A 23,913-nucleotide genomic window follows, 5' to 3' on the forward strand; every position below is an offset into this window, starting at 1 on the left:
ATTTGGCGTTATGTATTATAGGCCTACAATTCTTAGTAATTACTGACTTAAACCTGACCAAAACAAGACTCTAGTAGACATCCCAGATGTGATAAATTTGAAACACAAACGCATGAATTATAATCGAATCAATAATATAATTTTATTATATAATATATAATATAATATATATATATTATATAATAAAATTATATTATTGATTCGATTATAATTCATGCGTTATATAATATATATATATATATATATATATATATATACAGTGGGTACGGAAAGTATTCAGACCCCCTTAAATTTTTCACTCTTTGTTATATTGCAGCCATTTGCTGAAATCATTTAGGTTCATTCTTCTTTCTCATGAATGTACACATAGCACCCCATACTGACAGAAAAACACAGAATTGTTGACATTGTTGCAGATTTATTAAAAAAGAAAAACTGAAATATCACATGGTCCTAAGTATTCAGACCCTTTGCTCAGTATTTAGTAGAAGCCCCCTTTTGATCTAATACAGCCAGGAGTCTTTTTGGGAAAGATGCAACAAGTCTTTCACACCTGGATTTGGGGATCCTCTGCCATTCCTCCTTGCAGATCCTCTCCAGTTCTGTCAGGTTGGATGGTAAACGTTGGTGGACAGCCATTTTTAGGTCTCTCCAGAGATGCTCAATTGGGTTTAAGTCAGGGCTCTGGCTGGGCCATTCAAGAACAGTCACGGAGTTGTTGTGAAGCCACTCCTTCGTTATTTTAGCTGTGTGCTTAGGGTCATTGTCTTGTTGGAAGGTAAACCTTCGGCCCAGTCTGAGGTCCAGAGCACTCTGGAGAAGGTTTTTGTCCAGGATATTCCTGTACTTGGCTGCATTCATCTTTCCCTCGATTGCAACCAGTCGTCCTGTCCCTGCAGCTGAAAAACACCCCACAGCATGATGCTGCCACCACCATGCTTCACTGTTGGGACTGTATTGGACAGGTGATGAGCAGTGCCTGGTTTTCTCCACACATACCGCTTAGAATTAAGGCCAAAAAGTTCTATTTTGGTCTCATCAGACCAGAGAATCTTATTTCTCACCATCTTGGAGTCCTTCAGGTGTTTTTTAGCAAACTCCATGCAGGCTTTCATGTGTCTTACACTGAGGAGAGGCTTCCGTCGGGCCACTCTGCCATAAAGCCCCGACTGGTGGAGGGCTGCAGTGATGGTTGACTTTCTACAACTTTCTCCCATCTCCTGACTGCATCTCTGGAGCTCAGCCACAGTGATCTTTGGGTTCTTCTTTACCTCTCTCACCAAGGCTCTTCTCCCCCGATAGCTCAGTTTGGCCGGACGGCCAGCTCTAGGAAGGGTTCTGGTCGTCCCAAACGTCTTACATTTGAGGATTATGGAGGCCACTGTGCTCTTAGGAACCTTAAGTGCAGCAGAAATCTTTTTGTAACCTTGGCCAGATCTGTGCCTTGCCACAATTCTGTCTCTGAGCTCTTCAGGCAGTTCCTTTGACCTCATGATTCTCATTTGCTCTGACATGCATTGTGATCTGGAAGGTCTTATATAGACAGGTGTGTGGCTTTCCTAATCAAGTCCAATCAGTATAATCAAACACAGCTGGACTCAAATGAAGGTGTAGAACCATCTCAAGGATGATCAGAAGAAATGGAAAGCACCTGAGTTAAATATATGAGTGTCACAGCAAAGGGTCTGAATACTTAGGACCATGTGATATTTCAGTTTTTCTTTTTTAATAAATCTGCAACAATGTCAACAATTCTGTGTTTTTCTGTCAGTATGGGGTGCTATGTGTACATTCATGAGGAAGAAGAATGAACCTAAATGATTTTAGCAAATGGCTGCAATATAACAAAGAGTGAAAAATTTAAGGGGGTCTGAATACTTTCCGTACCCACTGTATATGTATGTGTGTGTGTGTGTGTGTGTATATATATATATAATATAAATGTTATGTGTTTGTGTTTTGTGCAATGTTTGAATTTCCCTCCCTAGTTCCGCTCCCATGCACCATTGCTGCGGCAGGGAACGGAACAAGGAAGTCATCAGACCAACGGACAAGTGGCGGGGATCTCGGCTGGCGATCACAGAAATGGGAGATCATCGCTGGATCGCCGGGAGAAGGTAAGGGACAGCGCTGCAGGCTCTGCACATCTACCCCGAGCGTGACTCGGGGATACCGATAGTAGTAGGAAAAATCCACCCCGAGTCACGCTCGGGGATACCGCTAAGGGGGTTAATCACTCTGTGCAGTGCCGACTCCCCCTACTGCCTGAGCTTTCCCCCATGTTGCCCCCCCTACCCCCATGGCTGCTGGCCTCCCTTCTCTTCTCTCCTCTCCCCTCAGCTGCAGCAGGGGATGTTTCAGAATGGGGGAAAGGGCTAGTCAATATGTCATTTACCGGGCCCTTACTTTTCTAAATGAACACAGTGAACACACTCACTTGCTGTGTTCATTCATAACTGAAGCATCATAAACTGTGTTTCCTATGCATCAGTTTATGAATGAAGAGGAAGCAGCTTAGCACAGAGCACTTCCCATTTATTCACTGACCAGTGGATCTGAGGCTGCAGAGAGACATGTCATGTGTGTTTGAGCTTTGGGGTGCACACCCTAATACAATTGGCTGCGCACACCTGTGCACTTAAACGTGCACCGTACTGTACATGCAGCCGGTGACGTCATTCAGGGTCCTGTGCCGTAAACAGCGGCTCCCATGCACATGCACGGGAGTGATGTCATCACGGCTCCAGCCAGTCACACAGCCAGAGTCCATGAACCCGGAAGGAAGACCGGGTGAAGATGGGAGCTCCTGCAGCAGTGACAGCACAGTGCTGGAGGGCTTTGTTTTCAGGTAAGTTTAACATAACATGCTCGTATGCGATGCATACTAGCACATTATGACATTGCCTTTCAGGTCAGGGGGAAAAAAAAATGGTTTACTACCGCTTTAAAGCCGAAGTGTGGGAAACTATAAAAAATTCCCTCGCAGTGGGACTGTGCCTGCACTGCAAGGGATAATTGATTGGTTTAGGGGACACCAGATGAAAGATTTACCTACCTGATCCTCCACTCATCCCTACAACTTAACTGGTCCCAGAAGCATATTCTTCTCTGTGCTCCACCAGTCTAAGGTCCTGATGTCATCGCGACTAGTGCAGGGTCCATAACCCTGCACTGGACACCAGGATGCAGAGAGACAGTCTACTTCTGGAGTGTGTGGGAAAGCCATCTGCTGGGTGAGTGGAGCATCAGGTAAATAAAAAAGCTTCTCCTTTCCTTTAGATAAAATAAGCAGTTAACCCTTTCAGTGTGGGCGCATCCCTATTTTTTTAAAGTTTCCCAGAGCTGGGCATTTAGCCCCCGTTCACACCAAATCCGGCTTTGAAATTGTGCAACAGTGTTACTTCAGGTGCAACTTGGCTGGCATCTGTGTGACTTGCTCAGATGTCTATTCAAGTTGCACCTAGGTAGGTGCTAGAGAGTGAGTATAGTTTTGGCTCTGTCTGCCTATCAGAGGAGCAGCAGGCAAATCTATATTGCTTTCTGCCTACGAGAGAGCAGGATCTGTGAGTTAGGTCTGCTGATGGTGCTCAGTATTAGGGATGATCGAACGGTTCGGGTCCACCATTGGTTCGACCCGAACATTGGGTGTTCGAGGTTTGGCCGAATTTAGAACTTTTTGCCCAAAAAGATCGGAATTCGGCAACCAGAACCGCCCAAAATGCAATGCTTCAGGAAATAAGCTTTAAAAGCCCGTGATTGGACCAGAACCATTAGCAAAAGCCAATTGAGGGGGCAGGAGAATGCTAGGAATGTGATTGGAGTGACTAGGGGGTCCCTAGACCAATCATTAGTGAATACGCCCCCCAGTATATAAGATCGCCCCCACCATATTCCTAGCATTGTTATACTGGACATGGAAGAGAATGGAAGCAGTTCTGTTAATTTTACTTTAAAAGTGTCATTTAGCTATTTTTAGTGTCAGGTAAGGGATATCTAGTGTAGTTAGAGTGCTCCTTTACACTTAAGTTAGCTTCAAAAATTGAGTTTCTGTAGGGAAAGTGTTAAGTGTAAGGGGACCGTAGTGTAGTGTAGGGTTAACTGGCAGTGACTGCTATGGCAGGGTGACAAAACCCTTCCATAGCAGGGTGACCGCTATAGAAAAATGATCATTTCTCTGAGTTGCTTCGGGACAGGAATATGGCTTCTCACCAGCCAAGCATTTTTTATGCTGCAGGGGCTGCCACTGCCAGTGCTTTTTTGAGGACATGTTTGATGTCAGACATGACATCTGAACATGTGTATAGGGGGTATATATAGACATATATGTCTGAATATATACCCCTAGACATATATAGGTGTGATAGTAGCAGAAATAAATGCTTGCGCTAATGAAATCATTTACAGGAATATATTTCTGCTACTATCACACCTATATATGTCTAGGGGTATATATTCAGACATATATGTCTATATATACCCCCTATACACATGTTCAGATGTTTTGCCTGCCTCAAAAGAACCCAAAAAAATGCCAAAAAAACGCTAGCATCAAAAATAAATGCCCAGGTGTGTTTTTGCTGGCATTTTTTGGGGGGTTTTGGAGGCAGGCAAAACATCTGAACATGTGTATAGGGGGTATATATAGACATATATATCTGAATATATACCCCTAGACATATATAGGTGTGATAGTAGCAGAAATATATTCCTGTAAATGATTTCATTAGCGCAAGCATTTATTTCTGCTACTATCACACCTATATATGTCTAGGGGTATATATTCAGACATATATGTCTATATATACCCCCTATACACATGTTCAGATGTTTTGCCTGCCTCAAAAGAACCCAAAAAAATGCCAAAAAAACGATAGCGTCAAAAAAAAAATGCCCAGGTGTGTTTTTGCTGGCATTTTTTGGGGGGTTTTGGAGGCAGGCAAAACATCAGAACTTGTGCACAGTACCACTATACACAAGTTCAGATGTTTTTCCTGACTGCAAAGAACCCCAAAAAATGCCTGCGATTAAACCGGGAGAGAAACTAACTACCTGTCCTGAAAGAAAGTGTTCTAATACAAACAATCTTTTTTTTTCTGGTTCTGGACATGGTACAGAGCTGAAACTTCACAGGTACACATTTTAGACCCCCCAGACACCAAATCACACAAAAAAGTTCTTAAAAATTGTCATTTTTGATAAAAAAGCCAATTATTGAAAAAATTAAAAAAAAAAAAAAGAGATTTTTTGATTTTCACTTTGGATTTAGGGGGGGTCTAAAAGGTGTACATGTGAAGTTTCAGCTCTGTAGCATGTCCAGAACCAGAAAAAAAAGATTGTTTGTATTAGAACACTTTCTTTCAGGACAGGTAGTTAGTTTCTCTCCCGGTTTAATAGCAGGCATTTTTTGGGGTTCTTTGCAGTCAGGAAAAACATCTGAACTTGTGTATAGTGGTACTGTGCACAAGTTCTGATGTTTTGCCTGCCTCCAAAAACTCCCAAAAAATGCCAGCAAAAACACACCTGGGCATTTTTTTTTGACGCTAGCGTTTTTTTTGGCATTTTTTTGGGTTCTTTTGAGGCAGGCAAAACATCTGAACTTGTCTATAGTGGTGTATATACACACATACATATATTTATATACACACCTAGACATATATAGATGTGATAGTAGCAGAAATATATGCTTGCGCTAATGAAATCATTTACACTAATATATTTCTGCTACTATCACACCTATATATGTCTAGGTGTGTATATAAATATATGGATGTGTGTATATATATACCACTATAGACAATATCAGATGTTTTGCCTGCTTCAAAAGAACCCAAAAAAATGCCAAAAAAACGCTAGCATCCAAAAAAAATGCCCAGGTGTGTTTTTGCTGCCATTTTTTGGGGGTTTTTGGAGGCAGGCAAAACATCTGAACTTGTGCACAGTACCACTATACACAAGTTCAGATGTTTTTCCTGACTGCAAAGAACCCCAAAAAATGCCTGCTATTAATACGGGAGAGAAACTAACTACCTGTCCTGAAAGAAAGTGTTCTAATACAAACAATCTTTTTTTTTATGGTTCTGGACATGCTACAGAGCTGAAACTTCACATGCACACCTTTTAGACCCCCCAGATCTGAAATCCAAATCTCTCTTTTTTTTTTTTTTAAATTTTTTCAATAATTGGCTTTTTTATCAAAAATGACAATTTTTAAGAACTGTTTTGTGTGATTTGGTGTCTGGGGGGTCTAAAAGGTGTACCTGTGAAGTTTCAGCTCTGTAGCATGTCCAGGACCAGAAAAAAAGATCATATAGGTGTTAAAGTTAAAGGAGGGTCCCGACCCACATCCCTGTTCTACTGAAAAATTATGTTTTCTTTTTTTATGGTTCTGGACATGCTACAGAGCTGAAACTTCACATGCACACCTTTTAGACCCCCCGGATACTAAATCTAAAGTCAAAATCAAAAAATCTCTCTTTTTTTTTTAATTTTTTCAATAATTGGCTTTTTTATCAAAAATGACAATTTTTAAGAACTTTTTTTTGTGTGATTAATAGTTAATGGGGCATGACCCAGAACCCTGGGCACTTTTTAGGGGCGTTTATTGGGTTTTAGGGCTTAAAAATGGTGTTTTTTGATTACCGAAGTTCGGGTCCCATTGATTTCAATGGGGTTCTGAAATCCGGGCCGAACTTTTGGGAAGTTCGGGTGTTCTGGTCGAACCGAACTTTTCAAAAGTTCGATCATCCTTACTCAGTATCTGACTCATTGAGTCTAGGAGAGTGTTTCACACTGGTCCAATAGGGAGGCATATTGGACAGTGGAGGAAATCTGACCAATGGGTACACAGGCTTTGATACAGCCCCAGTGATTGGCACAGACTGATTGTCTCGGTGCATTCTGGGGTGTAGTATAAAAGCCAGGAGCACATTTGCTGCGGGGTCTTTGGCTGGTGAGCATAGTTCCGGAGGGAGGGTGGCGGCTGCCTCTGTACCAATGGCACTCAGTCACAGGCAGTTGGCCTGGGGACCAGAAGGAAGGAGCTGAACCCAGAGGTCCTTGAGAGCTGACTGGAGGGGTAGAGACACTGGAGACCCTCAAAAAACAGTATCGTGAGTACAGGGGATCATGTTTAGGGGCCTGACCTGAGTGGGGCCACCCCGGTGTAGGATAGGCTTAGGACGGGTGTCAGCAGGTGGAGTGAAAGGGGGTACCAGGAGTGTATCCCGAAGATAATTCATCCTAACAAGTCATCTAAAATAGAGACTTAATTCTGAATTAATCTAAGTGGCAAGGTGAATCTGCATGCTGGCTGCATCCTCAGACAGGAGTCCTCATATCTTGTGAATAAATCAAGTTGGATTATCCCACTCTTCCCTTATCCCATCCCTAATTTAAATAAACCACAAAAATAACTACATCCCCTAGACTGTTCATTGACTGAGCCAGAGAGTAAAGAGTTAAATTGTGCATGCTGCAGTTGCTAACGGTGACCCAGGGGCATCCCAAGGTGAACAATCCAGCAGTCCTCAAGGTGGCAGTGCTACAGGTGGTTCAGAGAGAAGCTCCAGAACTTGGACTGTTCACCCAGGCAGAGCTGCTGTTAGAAAACAAGGGGCCTTTTACAGCCTACCTGACCCCCCCCCCCTTAGTTTAAGATACATTAAAATCTTTACTAGCGGACACAAACACACATGCCCTCAACATAGGGGGTGCTTTGGGGCTCTGCACCCCCACCTCAAAGCACCTTGTCCCTATATTGATGGGGACAATGGTCTCTTCCCCACAACCCTGGGCTGTGGTTGTGGGGGTTTGCGGATGGGGGACTTATAGGAATCTGGAAGCCCCCTTTTACAAGGGGGTCCCCAGATCCCGACACCCCCCCATGTAGATGAGTATGGGGTACCCATTTACCAAAAAAGTGTAAAAAAGTAATAGAGCAAAGATAGCCTGTGAGGTTGATCCCAGCCAGGGACCTCCTCCAGGGAAAGAAACGGGGGAACAGGATGTTTTGATGCTTTAATATAGACAACGTACAGATAATGATGTAGATAAAGCAGAAATGTAGATAGGTTAAAAAATATAGTCTTTATTAACATATACAGATCAAAAAAATATGGATAATACAAAATGTGAAAAATAAGTACACATTCCTCAACAAGCCTAGTAAAGGCCTCAAAGCAGATCAGATTCCAGATATAGCATACATGCACATATACCGAGGAACTGAGTATCGGACCCAAAAACCCCTACGCGTTTCAACTATTTTGTCTTCCTCAGGGGGAGTTTAGGGTTTCATCCTTACCTCTCCAACTGACCACTGATTGGTCATATTTAAGAGAAACAACCGCTTGGAAAGTCTTCTGTTTCTGATACTTCTAAGACTGCAAATTCTTGGTCCCCCGTCCTCTCTGAGGTCCCCTACACTAGCTTCTAAATCATTACAGAACACAGTATTGACATGGGAGTCATACGATTGAATATTTTGTGAATTTTATTACAAATATATTCCTTATTAGCATAAATATATTTGTAATAAAAAGAAAAGAGAAGGCGCCTGGCCCTTTAAATAAAAGATTGTTGAACCTGCTGCCCTTTTAATTGTAATAAAACAATAAATAGGTATATATCATAGGTAAAAAGGCGCTGGTAATCTTAATATATCACGTGTTATAAAAATGAATAGGTGATTTAAAGTGTAATATATGTGATTAAAAATTGCTACAAATATATATATGATCTACTATTGGTGCAATTAGCAAAGAAAAGTGCATACCAGTGCAATTTCAATTCAGAAGTGTTTGTGCTTCTCAAAGTAAATTAATCCACAAAGGTGTGGATCAGTGAACCAATAAATAGATATATAAAGAATTCCATACAAAAATCACATAAGAATATATAAAAATATAAATATATAAATGTGCTCCAAGTAGTGTTTAAAAGTCCAGGCAATAGCATGCAATCAAAATTGTGCTTGGTGGATTCTTATTAATCCCTTCACAGTGCTCCAGGTGCTGGGATGTGACAACCGTCAATTAAGAAGTGCTTGTGCTTCTCAAAGTAAATTAATCCACAAAGGTGTGGATCAGTGAACCAATAAATAAATATATCAAGAATTCCATACAAAAATCACATAAGGATATATAAAAAAAATCACATAAGAATATATAAAAAAGTATAAATATATAAATGTGCTCCAAGTAGTGTTTAAAAGTCCAAGCAATAGCATGCAATCAAAATTGTGCTTGGTGAATTCTTATTAATCCATTCACAGTGCTCCAGGTGCTGGGATGTGACAACCGTGGCCTCTTACCAGCTAGCAGCAGGTCACAAGGACCCCCAACGCCTGTGATCCCTTTATTGGGTGGATCAGACCTCTCCTCGATTGCTTGGATCTCTGGCTCCTATATTACTCGAGTTGGACCATGTAGTCCCCCCATACACATAAAGATATAGAAGAACAAATAGCCTCCAATAGTGAAATACTGTTTTATTCTCCAAAAAACATACACTATAAGGTGACAATTAGCCTCTTACTATTTGTTGTGCCCTCCTGGCACTGGGCAATTCGGCAGTACAAAATCGTTTTTTTGGGTCTTAGGAAGATATTCTCCGGGGATCTGCAGCACCCTGTATCTCCTTTCCCCCTTTCTTTGTATTGCAGCGGTGGATGTGTATCCCAGCCTCTGTTCCGAATGCCTCTGTGTGTTACTTCCGGGTTAGCATTGACCACAATGCATTTCGCTTAACGAGCGTCCTCAGGCAGTCTCCTGCCTGAGGACGCTCGTTAAGCGAAATGCATTGTGGTCAATGCTAACCCGGAAGTAACACACAGAGGCATTCGGAACAGAGGCTGGGATACACATCCACCGCTGCAATACAAAGAAAGGGGGAAAGGAGATACAGGGTGCTGCAGATCCCCGGAGAATATCTTCCTAAGACCCAAAAAAACGATTTTGTACTGCCGAATTGCCCAGTGCCAGGAGGGCACAACAAATAGTAAGAGGCTAATTGTCACCTTATAGTGTATGTTTTTTGGAGAATAAAACAGTATTTCACTATTGGAGGCTATTTGTTCTTCTATATCTTTATGTGTATGGGGGGACTACATGGTCCAACTCGAGTAATATAGGAGCCAGAGATCCAAGCAATCGAGGAGAGGTCTGATCCACCCAATAAAGGGATCACAGGCGTTGGGGGTCCTTGTGACCTGCTGCTAGCTGGTAAGAGGCCACGGTTGTCACATCCCAGCACCTGGAGCACTGTGAATGGATTAATAAGAATTCACCAAGCACAATTTTGATTGCATGCTATTGCTTGGACTTTTAAACACTACTTGGAGCACATTTATATATTTATACTTTTTTATATATTCTTATGTGATTTTTTTTATATATCCTTATGTGATTTTTGTATGGAATTCTTGATATATTTATTTATTGGTTCACTGATCCACACCTTTGTGGATTAATTTACTTTGAGAAGCACAAGCACTTCTTAATTGACGGTTGTCACATCCCAGCACCTGGAGCACTGTGAAGGGATTAATAAGAATCCACCAAGCACAATTTTGATTGCATGCTATTGCCTGGACTTTTAAACACTACTTGGAGCACATTTATATATTTATATTTTTATATATTCTTATGTGATTTTTGTATGGAATTCTTTATATATCTATTTATTGGTTCACTGATCCACACCTTTGTGGATTAATTTACTTTGAGAAGCACAAACACTTCTGAATTGAAATTGCACTGGTATGCACTTTTCTTTGCTAATTGCACCAATAGTAGATCATATATATATTTGTAGCAATTTTTAATCACATATATTACACTTTAAATCACCTATTAATTTTTATAACACGTGATATATTAAGATTACCAGCGCCTTTTTACCTATGATATATACATATAAATATATTTGTCATGTACTAAGGACTGCTTTAGTATACAAATCTAAACAAAAGAAATACATTATTCATCATTGGGGTTGACTGCTGTGACATCATAATTATGTTGTATTTTCTTTATGCAGGGCAACATGGAGAGTCGCCTGAACCCTTTGGAGCAATACTTACAATATGTATGGCTTGTGCTGTGATCCTTGTTATTATAGTAATTGGTTCTGTGATTATTGCAAAGAGGAAAAGAGGAAAAGACTGTGATGAATCATGATGTGCTAGGAGCACGGATGTGTCCGATTATATATGATGGTATAAAAAGATTCCAACGTTACTTTGACCTATTTTTTTCATTATATATTTACAAAAGTTAGAGTCATAGAGGAAATAAAGTATTTTTTTTACCTCTGATTCTTCATGTTTCTTATATCATTATTATTTATGTTAACACAGTATATATATATATATATATATATACATATACACATAAATACATACACACAGCTTATCCTAAACATATAAAGAAATGTTAAAAAGTGCCGCTTATGATTACTGTGCAAAAAAAAAAAAATATATATATATATACACTGAAAAAAATTATAAACGCAACACTTTTGTTTTTGCCCCTATTTTTCATGAGCTGAACTCAAAGATCTAAGACTTTTTCTATGTACACAAAAGGCCTATTTCTCTCAAATATTGTTCACAAATCTGGCTAAATCTGCGTTAGTGAGCACTTCTCCTTTGCCGGGATAATCCATCCACCTCATAGGTGTGGCATATCAAGATGCTGATTGGACAGCATGATTACTGCAAAGGTGTGCCTTAGGCTGGCCACAATAAAAGGCCACTCTAAAATGTGCAGTCTTATCGCACAGCATAATGCCACAGATGTCACAATTGGCATGCTGACTGCAGGAACGTCAACCAGAGCTGTTGCCTGTGAATTGAATGTTAAATTCTCTACCATAAGCCGTCTCCAAAGGTATTTCAGAGAATTTGGCAGTACATCCAACCGGCCTCACAACAGCAGACCACGTGTAACCACACCAGCCCAGGACCTCCACATCCAGCATCTTCACCTCCAAGATCGTCTGAGACCAGCCACCTGGATAGCTGCTGCAACAATAGGTTTGCATAACCAAAGAATTTCTCCACAAACTGTCAGAAACCATCTCAGGGAAACTCATCTGCATACTCCTCATCCTCATCGGGGCATTGTTGTGCCATTCATTCACGACCATCACCTCATTTTGCAGCATGATAGTGCACGGCCCCATGCTGCAAGGATACACAATTCCTGAGAGCTGAAAAAATCCCAGTTCTTGCATGGCCAGTATACTCACCGGACATGTCACCCATTGAGTATGTTTGGGATACTCTGAATTGGCGTATATGACAGCGTGTTCCAGGTCCTACCAATATCCAGCAACTTCGCATAGCCATTGAAGAGGAGTGGACCAACATTCCACAGGCCACAATCAACAACCTGATCAACTCTATGGGAAGGAGATGTGTTGCACTGCATGAGGCAAACGGTGGTCACACCAGATACTGACTAGTTTTCATATCCCCTGAACCTCCCCAATAGGGATAGACCGATTATCGGCAAAGCCGATTATCGGAAGGGCCAATATTCACTTTTGTCAATATATCTGTATCGGCCCTGGAAATGGCCGATAATACTGAAAATCTAAATATTGCTCATGTAAGGGTAAAAAGATGTCACATAGCATAATTCCATTTACAAATGTTATTGAATATGCCACTCACATGTACAAAAGATATAAGCAATTCCACATTAGCAGATCTGCTGGCAGATCGGTATCTCTCACCCACTTGCCGTAAGTGATACCCGGGTGATACCGCTCCGTTAAGCATTCACTCAATACCACTCAGACCCTCACCCGCTCCATCTCCCACCCACCCAATACCCACATGACCTCCAAGATCGTATCCTGGATGTTGCGGTATCACCCGGGTGTCCTTTACGGCAAGTGGGTGAGAGACGGAGTGGTATTGGGTGGGTGGGAGACTGAGCAGGTGAGAGACGGAGTGGGTGATAGACGTAGCAGTATCACCTGGGTATCACGTACGGCAAGTGGGTGAGAGATACCGATCTGCCAGAAGATCTGCTAATGTGGAATTGCTCATATCTTTTGCACATATGTGAGTGGCATATTCAATAACATTTGTAAACGGAATTATGCTATGTGACATCATTTTACCCTTACATGAGCATTAACACCTAATGGTTGGAGGAGGAGAAGACTAGTCTCGGTCCATTACATAGGATGTACAAAATATCGGCCCATATCGGCCGATACCGATACGGTGTGACTAATATATCGGTATCGGCCCTGAAAAAACTCCCCAGTACAGTAAAACTGCACCCCCCCAACACAGTAAAACTGCACCCCCCCCCCCCCAATACAGTAAAACTGCACATTTTAGAGTGGCCTTTATTGTGGCCAGCCTAAGACACCTGTGCAATAATCATGCTGTCTTATCAGCATCTTGATATGCTACACCTGTGAGGTGAATGAATTATGTCGGCAAAGGAGAAGTGCTCACTGATATAGATTTAGCCAGATTTGTGAACAATATTTGAGAGAAATAGGCCTTTTGTGTACATAGAAAAAGTTTTAGATCTTTAAATTCAGCTCATGAAAAATGGGGGCAAAAACAAAAGTGTTGCATTTATTATTTTGTTTAATGTATATATAGAGTATCTGGCAAAAGTGAGTACACCCCTCACATTTTTTGTAAATATTATATTATACCTTTTCATGTGACAACACTGAAGAAATTACACTTTGCTACAATGTAAAGTAGTGAGTGTACAGCTTGTATAACAGTGTAAATTTGCTTTCCCCTCAAAAGAACTCAACACACAGCCATTAATGTCTAAACCGCTGGCAACAAATGTGAGAACACCTCTAAATCGAAATGTTTAAATTGGACCCAAAGTGTCAATATTTTGTGTGGCCACCGTTATTTTCCGGCACTGCCTTAACCCTCTTTGGCATGGAGTTCACCAGAGCTTCATAGGTTGCCACTGGAGTCCTCTTCCACTCATCCATGATGATATCACGGAGCTGGTGAATGTTAGAGACCTTGCGCTCCTCCACCTTCCATTTGAGGATGCCCCACAGATGCTCAATAGGGTTTAGGTCTGGAGACATTCTTGGCCAGTCCATCACCTTTACCCTCAGTTTCTTTAGCAAGGCAGTGGTCATCTTGGAGGAGTGTTTGGGGTCGTTATCATGTTGAAACACTGCCCTGCAGCCCAGTATCCGAAGGGGGGGATTATGCTCTGCTTTAGTATGTCACAGTACACTCCCACCACCATGCTTGATAGTAGGCAAAACACACTTGTCTTTGTACTCCTCACCTGGTTGTCACCACACACGTTAACTCCACCTGAACCAAATTAGTTTATCTTGATTTCATCAGGCCACAGGACATGGTTCCAGTAATCCATGTCCTCAGTCTGCTTCTCTTCAGCAAACTGTTTGCGGGCTTTCTTGTGCAACATCTTTAGAAGAAGCTTCCTTCTGGGATGACAGCCATGCAGACCAATTTGAGGCAGTGTGCGGCATATGGTCTGAGCACTGACAGGCTGACCCCCCACCCCTTCAACCTCTGCAGCAATGCTGGCAGCACTCATACGTCTATTTCCCAAAGACAACCTCTGGGCACGTGCATTCAACTTCTTTGGTTGACCATGGCGAGGCCTGTTCTTAATGGAACCTGTCCTTTTAAACTACTGTATGGTCTTGGCCACCATGCTGCAGCTCAGTTTCAGGGACTTGGCAATTTTCTTATAGCCTAGGCCATCTTTATGTAGAGCAACAATTCTTTTTTTCAGACCCTCAGAGAGTTCTTTGTCATGAGGTGCCATGTTGAACTTCCAGTGACCAGTATGAGAGAGTGAGAGCGATAACACCAAATTTAACACTCCTGCTCCCCATTCACACCTGAAATCTTGTAACACGAACAAGCCACATGACATCGGGGAGGGAAAATGGCTAATTGGGCCTAATTTGGACATTTTCACTTATGGGGGTAATCACTTTTGTTGCCAGCAGTTTAGACATCAATGTCTGTGTGTTAAGTTATTTTGAGGGGACAGCACATTTACACCATTATACAAGCTGTACACTCACTACTTTAGATTGTAGCAAAGTGTCATTACATAAAAAGATATAATAAAATATTTTCAAAAATGTGAGGGGTGTACACACTTTTGTGAGATACTGTGTATGTATATATATATATATATATATATATATATATATATATATATATATATATATATGGTATACAGTACATACTGAGTATAAAAAAGGACCAGGATTCATAACAACTCACTGCAGATACAAAAGTATAAAGTATGCATGTAAAATAAGAATTAAGGGAATACAAGCTGTATCATTGCTTAGGAAACGTTATAATAATATGGCTAAAGAAGCTATTAGGACACACTATATTAAATTAGGAGTAGACAGGCACATACAGTATTTAAAGATGTGATACAGTATACTCCTTATAGAAACAATTATATGCTAACCAGGGACGTGCAGTGAGGTCAGTGGCTGATGTGGCACTGGCTATTATCAGAGCCAGAAACACACAGGTTACATTTACGTATTTGGTTCTCATTATGTTGGCGATTTCAGTTCTACTCATTTAACAAAAATATTTACAAACGCTGTCCCTTTAAGATGCTTTTCAGTCACCCTTTTTGTTGATGCTGGAAACAATATTACTAGCAAAGATTACAATAAAGACTGAGGAAAAAATAAAACATGCCTTTATTTTCTGAAGCCAGAAATATAACAGTAATATTCAGTAATAAACAAGTAAACAATAAAATGATAAATAAAACAAATGGTAAAACAGTGACACAGTCCAACTAAAAATATATATAATGTTTGGGGGTCCTGAGTAATTTTCTATAAAAAAAAAATGAGGATTTTTACATGTAGGAGAGAAGTGTCAGAATTGGCCTGGGTGGAAAGTGGTTTAATTATTAATTATTAATAAGTTATATACGAATAATTATTATATATTATTTTTAAGGTACTTTACTATATTTTCAAAAACTTTACTCAAGCGGGTGGCTTAACGGACAAATTATTGAAGTTTGAAGTTATAACTTCAAACCAGTAATTTCACAGTAAATAGATAAATAATAAATAATTATGTTATAACATATAGCATAATATTATATTATTTTGCTTGATTAAAAAAGTACCTTTTCAGCAGCAGCAGATTCTCCCTCTTAACTGTGTGAGAAAAACATGCAATTATGGGTAAACCTTATACCCATAAACCCATGTTATTTCCTTGTAGGTAAGAGGGTTGGGCTGGAAGGGAGTATTTGTCTTTTAGACACATGCCCCCTTCTATGACATTTCAGTGAGAGGAGAGTCTTCACTGCAGCATTTTTATTGGACAGCTTGACAAATGGTGCTTTACTATTGGTCCAAGGCTCCAAGCTATCCACTAAGCTCAGTGCCTCTGACAAGAATTCATCCTCTCAGTCTGCTGCAATCAGAGTGTGCCAGCTTGTATTTAAACTGGCCGTGCTGTATGTAGCGTCTGACAGGCTGCACAAGGAGCCCCGTATCTCCGGAACCATAGGTGCTAGGAGCCCCCCCCCCCCACATTTTGACCAGTGGTGGTGTAGGAATTCAGCTACCTACCCCCCAAATTTGGGGTCACAGGTTGCCAATCTACGACCATCGAAGCCCATTCTATTTTTTTTGTTTTTCATGGCAGGTGAGGCTCTGCCCCAGCTGCCTCCCCTGACTGCACGTCCCTGATGCTAACTTGATGCTAATGTCTAGTATTTAACACTAGAGTTGAGCGAAGACCTGGATGTTCGGGTTTGGTGGGTTTGACCGAACTTGAAAAAAAAGTACGGGTTCGTGACCCGGACTTAACCCGAACTTTGTCCCGATTCCGAACCCCATTGAAGTCAATGGAGACCTGAGCTTTTGAGCACTAAAATGCCTCTAAAACAAACATGGAAAGGGCTAGAGGGCTTCAAATTGCATCAAAATCATCTCACGAGCATGGCAATTGCTCTGCAAACAAATGTGGATAGGGAAATAATTTAAAAGAACATAAAAAACAGAAAAATAAAAAATAATCATCTTGAATGATGTATGAGGAGGACGAGGCCCATATGGAGTAGGAGGTTGAGGTGGCGGAGGATATGGCGGTGTAGGTGGAAGCGGCGGGAGTGGTGGAGGAGGACAAAGCCCATATGGAGTAGGAGGTTGAGGTGGCGGTGGATGTGGCGGTGCACGGTGCAGGTGGAAGCGGCGGTGGAGGAGGACAAGGTAGCCAACACTGGTTTTTGTTTTTAATTGTATTTCTTTTTAAATTAGGGTACACCCCAAAGAGTGAGAAAGATCAAAAATACAACAATGGCTGGGTAAGGCTGGTATACATGTCTATTCTGCACAAGATACGGACAAGTCCTGTGGGATCCATGCCTGGTTCATTTTAATGAGCGTGAGCTTGTCCACATTGGCTATGGACAGGCGGCTGCGCTTGTCTGTGATAACGCCCCCAGCCGTGCTAAATACACGTTCAGATAATACACTGGCTGCAGGGCAGGCCAGCACCTCCAAGGCGTAAAAGGCCAGCTCAGGCCATGTGCCCAATTTGGAGACCCAGAAGTTGAAGGGGGCAGACCCGTCATTCAGTACGTCTAGGTGTGTGCACACATACTGCTCCACCATGTTAGTGCTGGGTCGTGGTGCTGCTGGTGGAGCTCCTGTTGCAAGGAGAGGACCTGGTTGATCTGTGGCAGCTACACGCACAAGTGAAACACCTTTCTCAGCTGAGAGTAGGCGACAGAACCTTACAGCAGTATTTGGCAGGGGCTAATGCGCCTCTACAAATGTTGAGGCCAGAACAAGTACAGGCGATAGATAGTAGATTGGGTTGCTGACAGTGCCTCCAGTTCCTTTACATTGTCTCCCACCAAGTCTTCTGCTGAAAGGTCAGAGTTGTCACCTGCAGCCAATGTCCATCAATCTTTCACCTCACCCCCTTACAAATCAGCCAAGCAGTCTGAGCCCCAAGTCATGCAGCAGTCTCTTCTTTTTGATGACTCTGTTAGCATGGTTTCCCAGGGCCATCCATCTAGCCCTGCCCCAGAAGTGGAAGAGATTGAGTGCACCGATGCCCAACCACTTATGTCTCAAGAAAGATGAGTACATGGGAGGACCATCGCAGCACGTCTCAGATGATGACGAAACACAGGTGCCAACTGCTGTGGAATTCTGAATTGTGGAGACCGACAAGGGTTGCAGGGGTGAAGACTGGATGGAAGATGATTTGGAGGACGATGAGGTCCTCGACCCCGTATAGAATGAACATCATGCAGGTGACCTAAGTAGTTTGGAGGAAGAGGCGGTGGTCGCACAGAGCCACCAGGACAGCAGAAGAGGGAGCAGGGTGCAAAAGCGGAGCGGCCGTGCCCTAGACACTACGCCTGCTACTGCCCAATGCAGCAAGGGACCGAGCACACCAAAGCCAGCTCAAAGGAGTTTCCTAGCATGGCAGTTCTTCAGACAATGTGATGATGACAAGAAACGAGTGGTTTGCACGCTGTGCAATCAGAGCCTGAAGCGAGGCATAAACCTTCTCAACCTGAGCACAACCTGCATGACCAGGCATCTAAGTGCAAAGCACGAGCTGCAGTGGAGTGCACACCTCAAAAACCAAGAAAGGTCTCTGGCTCCTCCTGCTTCCTCTTCTGCTGCTGCAGTCTCGGCCTCTTTATCCACCTCTGTAGTGAGACCGGCACCTGCCACCCCTCAAACAGAGGATCTGCCAGCAAAACCACCACCTGGGTCACCAACAACCATCTCCACAATGTCCCTTGGAAGCATTCAGCTTTCTATCTCCCAAACACTGGAGCGGAAGAGGAAGTACCCCCCCTACCCACCCGAGATCCCTGGACCTGAATACCAGCATTTTAAAATTCCTGGCCTTTGAAATGCTGTCATTCCGTCTGGTGGAGACGCAGAGTTTTAAAAGCCTTGTGGCGGAGGCTGTGCCACAGTACGTCGTGCCCAGCCGCCACTACTTTTCCAGACAAGCCATCCCTTCCCTGCACAACCAAGTGGGTGACAAAATCAGGTATGCACTGCGCAACGCCATCTGTGGCAAGGTCCACCTAACTACAGATACGTGGACCAGTAAGCATGCTCAGGGACGTTATATCTCCCTAACAGCACACTGGGTAAATGAAGTGGCAGCTGGGACTGAGGCTGATAGCAGTTTGGCCCATGTCCTTCCACCACCGAGGATTGCAGTGCGCTTCAGTTTGCCTCCTGTTCCTAACATCCTTTACCGCCTCCTCAACCGGTCAGCGTAACACCTTCACCACCAACTTCAGCACAGCCAGGGGTAAACGACAGAAGGCAGTTTTAAAACTTGCCTGTTTGGGGGAAAAACCACACACAGCGCAGGAGTTGTGGAGGGGCATTGAACAGCAGACCGATGAGTGGTTGGTGCCAGTGAGCCTCAAGCCTGGACTGGTGGTGTGCGATAATGGGCGAAATCTCGTAGCAGCTCTGGGCCTAGCCGGTTTGACACACATCCCTTGCCTGGCGCATGTGCTGAATTTGGTGGTGCAGAGGTTCCTTAGAAATTACCCTGATATGTCAGAGCTGCTGCAGAAAGTGCGGGCCGTCTGTATGCACTTTCGGCGTTCTCACCTTGCTGCTGCTCGCCTGTCAGCGCTGCAGCATAACTTCGGCCTTCCCGCTCGCCGCCTCATATGTGACGTGCCCACAAGGTGGAACTCCACCTTGCACATGCTGGCCAGACTGTGCGAGCAGCAGCAGGCCATAGTGGAGTTTGAGCTGCAGCACGCACTCATGAGTCGCTCTGCGGAACAGCACCACTTCACCACCAATAACTGGGCCTCCATGCGAGACCTGTGTGCCTTGTTGCTCTGTAACATATGCAGACTAGGCCGCAATGTAATATTTTTTCCATAAATGGGTGTTTATTGAATAGCGGAATAGAACAACAGTATCCAACGAGTGTATCTCACACGTACAGATACAGACTAGGCCGCAATTTAATATTTTTTCCCTAAATGGGTGTTTATTGAATAGCGGACTAGAACAACAGTATCCAACGAGTGAATCGCACACGTACAGATACAGACTAAGCCGTAATTTAATATCTTTCTGTCCCCTAAATGTTTTTTTATTGCAATGCGCAATACAACAGTATGCAATGGGTGTATCTCACTGTAACATATGCAGACAGGGCCCCAATCAACTTTTTTTGCCCCTAAATGTTTTTTTTTATTGCAAGGCGCAATACAACAGTATGCAATGGGTGTATCTCACCGTAACATATGCAGACAGGGCCGCAATCACCTGTTTTTGCCCCTAAATGTTTTTTTTTTTTTTTTTTATTGCAAGGGGCAATACAACAGTATGCAATGGGTGTATCTCACTGTAACATATGCAGACAGGGCGCAATCAACTTTTTTTGCCCCTAAATGTTTTTTTTATTGCAATGCGCAATACAACAGTATGCAATGGGTGTATCTCACTCTAACATATGCGGACAGGGCCGCAATCAACTTTTTTTGCCCCTAAATGTTTTTTTTTATTGCAATTCACAATACAACAGTATGCAATGGGTGTATCGCACTGTAATGTATGAATGAAAAACTGAAAAATAATTGTCCCCTTAATTGGTGCTTGTTGAATAGCAGATTTCAAATGCAGTGTCTGTGTAAATGCTGTAAGTCACAGTAAAATATGAAGGAAAAACGTTTTTTTCTTTTTAAAATGCAGATTAAGCAGACACATATGCACTGAGGTTGCAGTAAATGCCCGCTACACACTGCACGCCTAAAGGGCCATACACACTATAAGATTTTCTGAAGACTTTTTCCTTCAGATTTACCTTTTGTATGTAGTGCAAGGGCCTGCCAGATTGCATACAAATTGAAAGTGTTTAGGTTTGACCTCATATTATCTGGTTTTGGTAAATCTAAAGGAAAAAGTCTTCAGAAAATCTTATAGTGTGTATGGCCCATAACAGGTTGGATACTGTTGTTGTTCTATTCCGCTATTGTATATAAAAAAAAAAAAAACATTTGCATGAAAAACTGAAAAATAATTTTTTTACCCTAAATACAGAAAAATAATTATTTTCCCCTCACATTGGTGCTTTTTGAAGAACAGATTAGAAAAAGCAATGTCTGTCTAAAGACTGTATGTCAAAGTTAAATATGAAGGAAAAAATGTTTTTTCTTTTTTAAATGCAGATTAAGCAGACACATATGCACTGAGCTTGCATGAAATGTGCAGCACCGCACGCCTAACAGACTGATAAAAAAAATGTTTTTCTCCTTTCTCCTCCTCACTTGGCTCAGGTCAGGGCATAAAGATCGTGCGCTGCACCCCCCACACAATACAATCAATGTAGATCGCTGTCTGATTAAAGCAGATTGTTCCTATCTATGCTTTCCCTTCAAGCAATCTCTCCAGCCTGGCCCTACAGTAAACTCCTATCTCTCCCTCCGGGCAAAAAGATTGTGCACTGCACCCCACACAATCAAATCAATGTAGATCGCTGTATGATAAAACAGATTGTTCCTCCTATGCTTTCCCTACAAGCAATCTCTCCAGCCTCACCCTATAGTAATCTCCTATCTCTCCCTCAGCAGCAGCAGTCAGGAACCTGTCCCTAGTATAGTCAGAGCAGAGTGACGCGCGGCGCTGTGTGACTCCAGCTTATATAGAGTCTGGGTCACATGCTTCACTGGCCAATCACAGCCATGCCATTAGTAGACATGGCTGTGATGGCTTCTAGGGCACACTAGTTAAATGCTTGCTGATTGGCTGCCTTGCACCTGTTGAAAGTGCGCCATTAAAACCGTGCCAAAACATCAAATAACATTACCGAACAACTGACAGTACCCAAACATACAGTGAAATGTTCTGCTTCGGGTCCGGGTACCGAATACTCAAAAGTCTGGTACGAACCCGAACAATACGCTCCACCCTATTTAACACTATAATAAAAAATTTGAGTAAAAGACTTGTGCAGAGTCTGCAGACAGAATGAACTGAACAACAACCAATAGCTATTATAAGAAGAATTTATGTTGCTATTGCAATATAATATTAGTAAAAGTGGAAAGATTACTACGTGTATAATTGGCAACAAAATGATTGTGGAGAGAAGCAACTTCATAATCAAGATAAAGAAGACTAAGCATGTGACAATGCGTTGCTACTGCAATATAATTTTAGTAAATGTAGCAAAATCACTATAACTGGCAACATAATGATTGTGGACAGAAGGCAACTTAGTAATAAAGATAAAGGATACTTCTGTAAAAAAAGAATACGCATACCTGAAAGTATATTAAAGTCAAATGTATATTTTACAAGCCTAACATACATAGTCACATAGTTTATTAGGCTAAAAAAAGACAAAGGTCAACCCTTGTGTATGTGTCTACTTTTTTACCTTTATTGGCATTCGGGAAAATCTAAGTACCCAACTTGTATCAAATTTAAGATGTCTCATACGTTTAGCTATACATTCTGCTATAAAACATATCCAATAATAAATGTTAAAAATCAAATTATTTCATCAGTTTAGGCCAACATGTATTCTGCTACATATTTATGGTTAAAAAAAAAAAAAAAATCCCAATAAGTGTATATTGATTGGTTTGTGCAAAAGTTATAGCGTCTACAAACTATGGGATAAATTTATGGAATTTGTATTTATTTATTCTTTAGTAGTAATGGCGGCGACTTATAGAGGGATTGCGACAATGCGGCAGACAAATTGGAAGCTAATGCCTCGTTTCCACTGAGCGGTACGGTTCGGTACGGTACACCTTGATCAGGCTTGCATTTCCACAGCCAACAGTACCTCAACAGTATTGCTCCACCCTTTTGGTACGGTACTAATGTGCTTAGTACCCCAACGAAAGGGTACCAAAAAAGTGGTACGATACAGTTCGGAATTAGGGTACCATTTACAACTTTTGACAATGGAAACGCCAAAAATTGCGTACTGTACCGAAATGTACCGTACCGCTTAGTGGAAACGAGGCATTAGTGACACTTTTTTGGGAACCAGTGACACCAATAGAGTGATCAGTGCTAAAAATATGCACTGTCACTGTACCAATGACACTGGCTGGGAAGGAGTTAACATCAGGGATGATCAAAGGGTTAAATGTGTGCCTAGCAATGTGGGGGAGGTGCTTGTACTCTGGGAAGGCAGAGATCCGTGTTCCTGCTTTGCAGAAACACAGGATCACTACCTTTCCTTATTGACAGAATGAAGATCTGCCCTATTTACATAAGCAGACTGCCAGTCTGCTTCTTTCCTGAATGATCGATGGGTCCTGGTGGACCCACTGATTGGCTGCCGCTGTGTCCAATCACAGCAGGAGCAGGTCGCCAGCAGCGTGCGCGTGCCCCAAACCCAGGGGTGTCAGATAACATACTAGGTACGTGATCTGCACAGAGCGGCTGCCCTACCGCAGTAAATGTACATGGGGCTGCCGCTAAGCTATTAAAAACAAATGTGCATCAGGCTAAAGCCAGACTAAAAACAATACACACACATTGCTTGATGGTAAAAATGACTGCTGACTCACTAACACCAATACTATTTAGCTGGAAATTACACTTAAGCCGATTGATCAAATATATATTTGTATAGTGTGGTCATTAGTCCTCATAAGTCAACGCATTTCTCTTTTTCTGCTTCCTCAGGACACATGAGAATTCTGCTGTGATCACTAAATATGCAAAGAAAATAAAAAATATATAGTATATAGATATAATGCAAAAAAAAAAAAAAAAAGAGAACACAAAATCAATCATATAAATTGTATCCCATATAAAGACAAAGCACCTTGTTCATGTGTGTGTAAGTAACATAAGCAGTGATCACTGAATATGCAAAGAAAACAAAAACAA

This window comes from Pelophylax lessonae (assembly GCF_965119305.1).
Source record: "Pelophylax lessonae genome assembly, chromosome: 7".
NCBI lineage: Eukaryota > Metazoa > Chordata > Amphibia > Anura > Ranidae > Pelophylax > Pelophylax lessonae.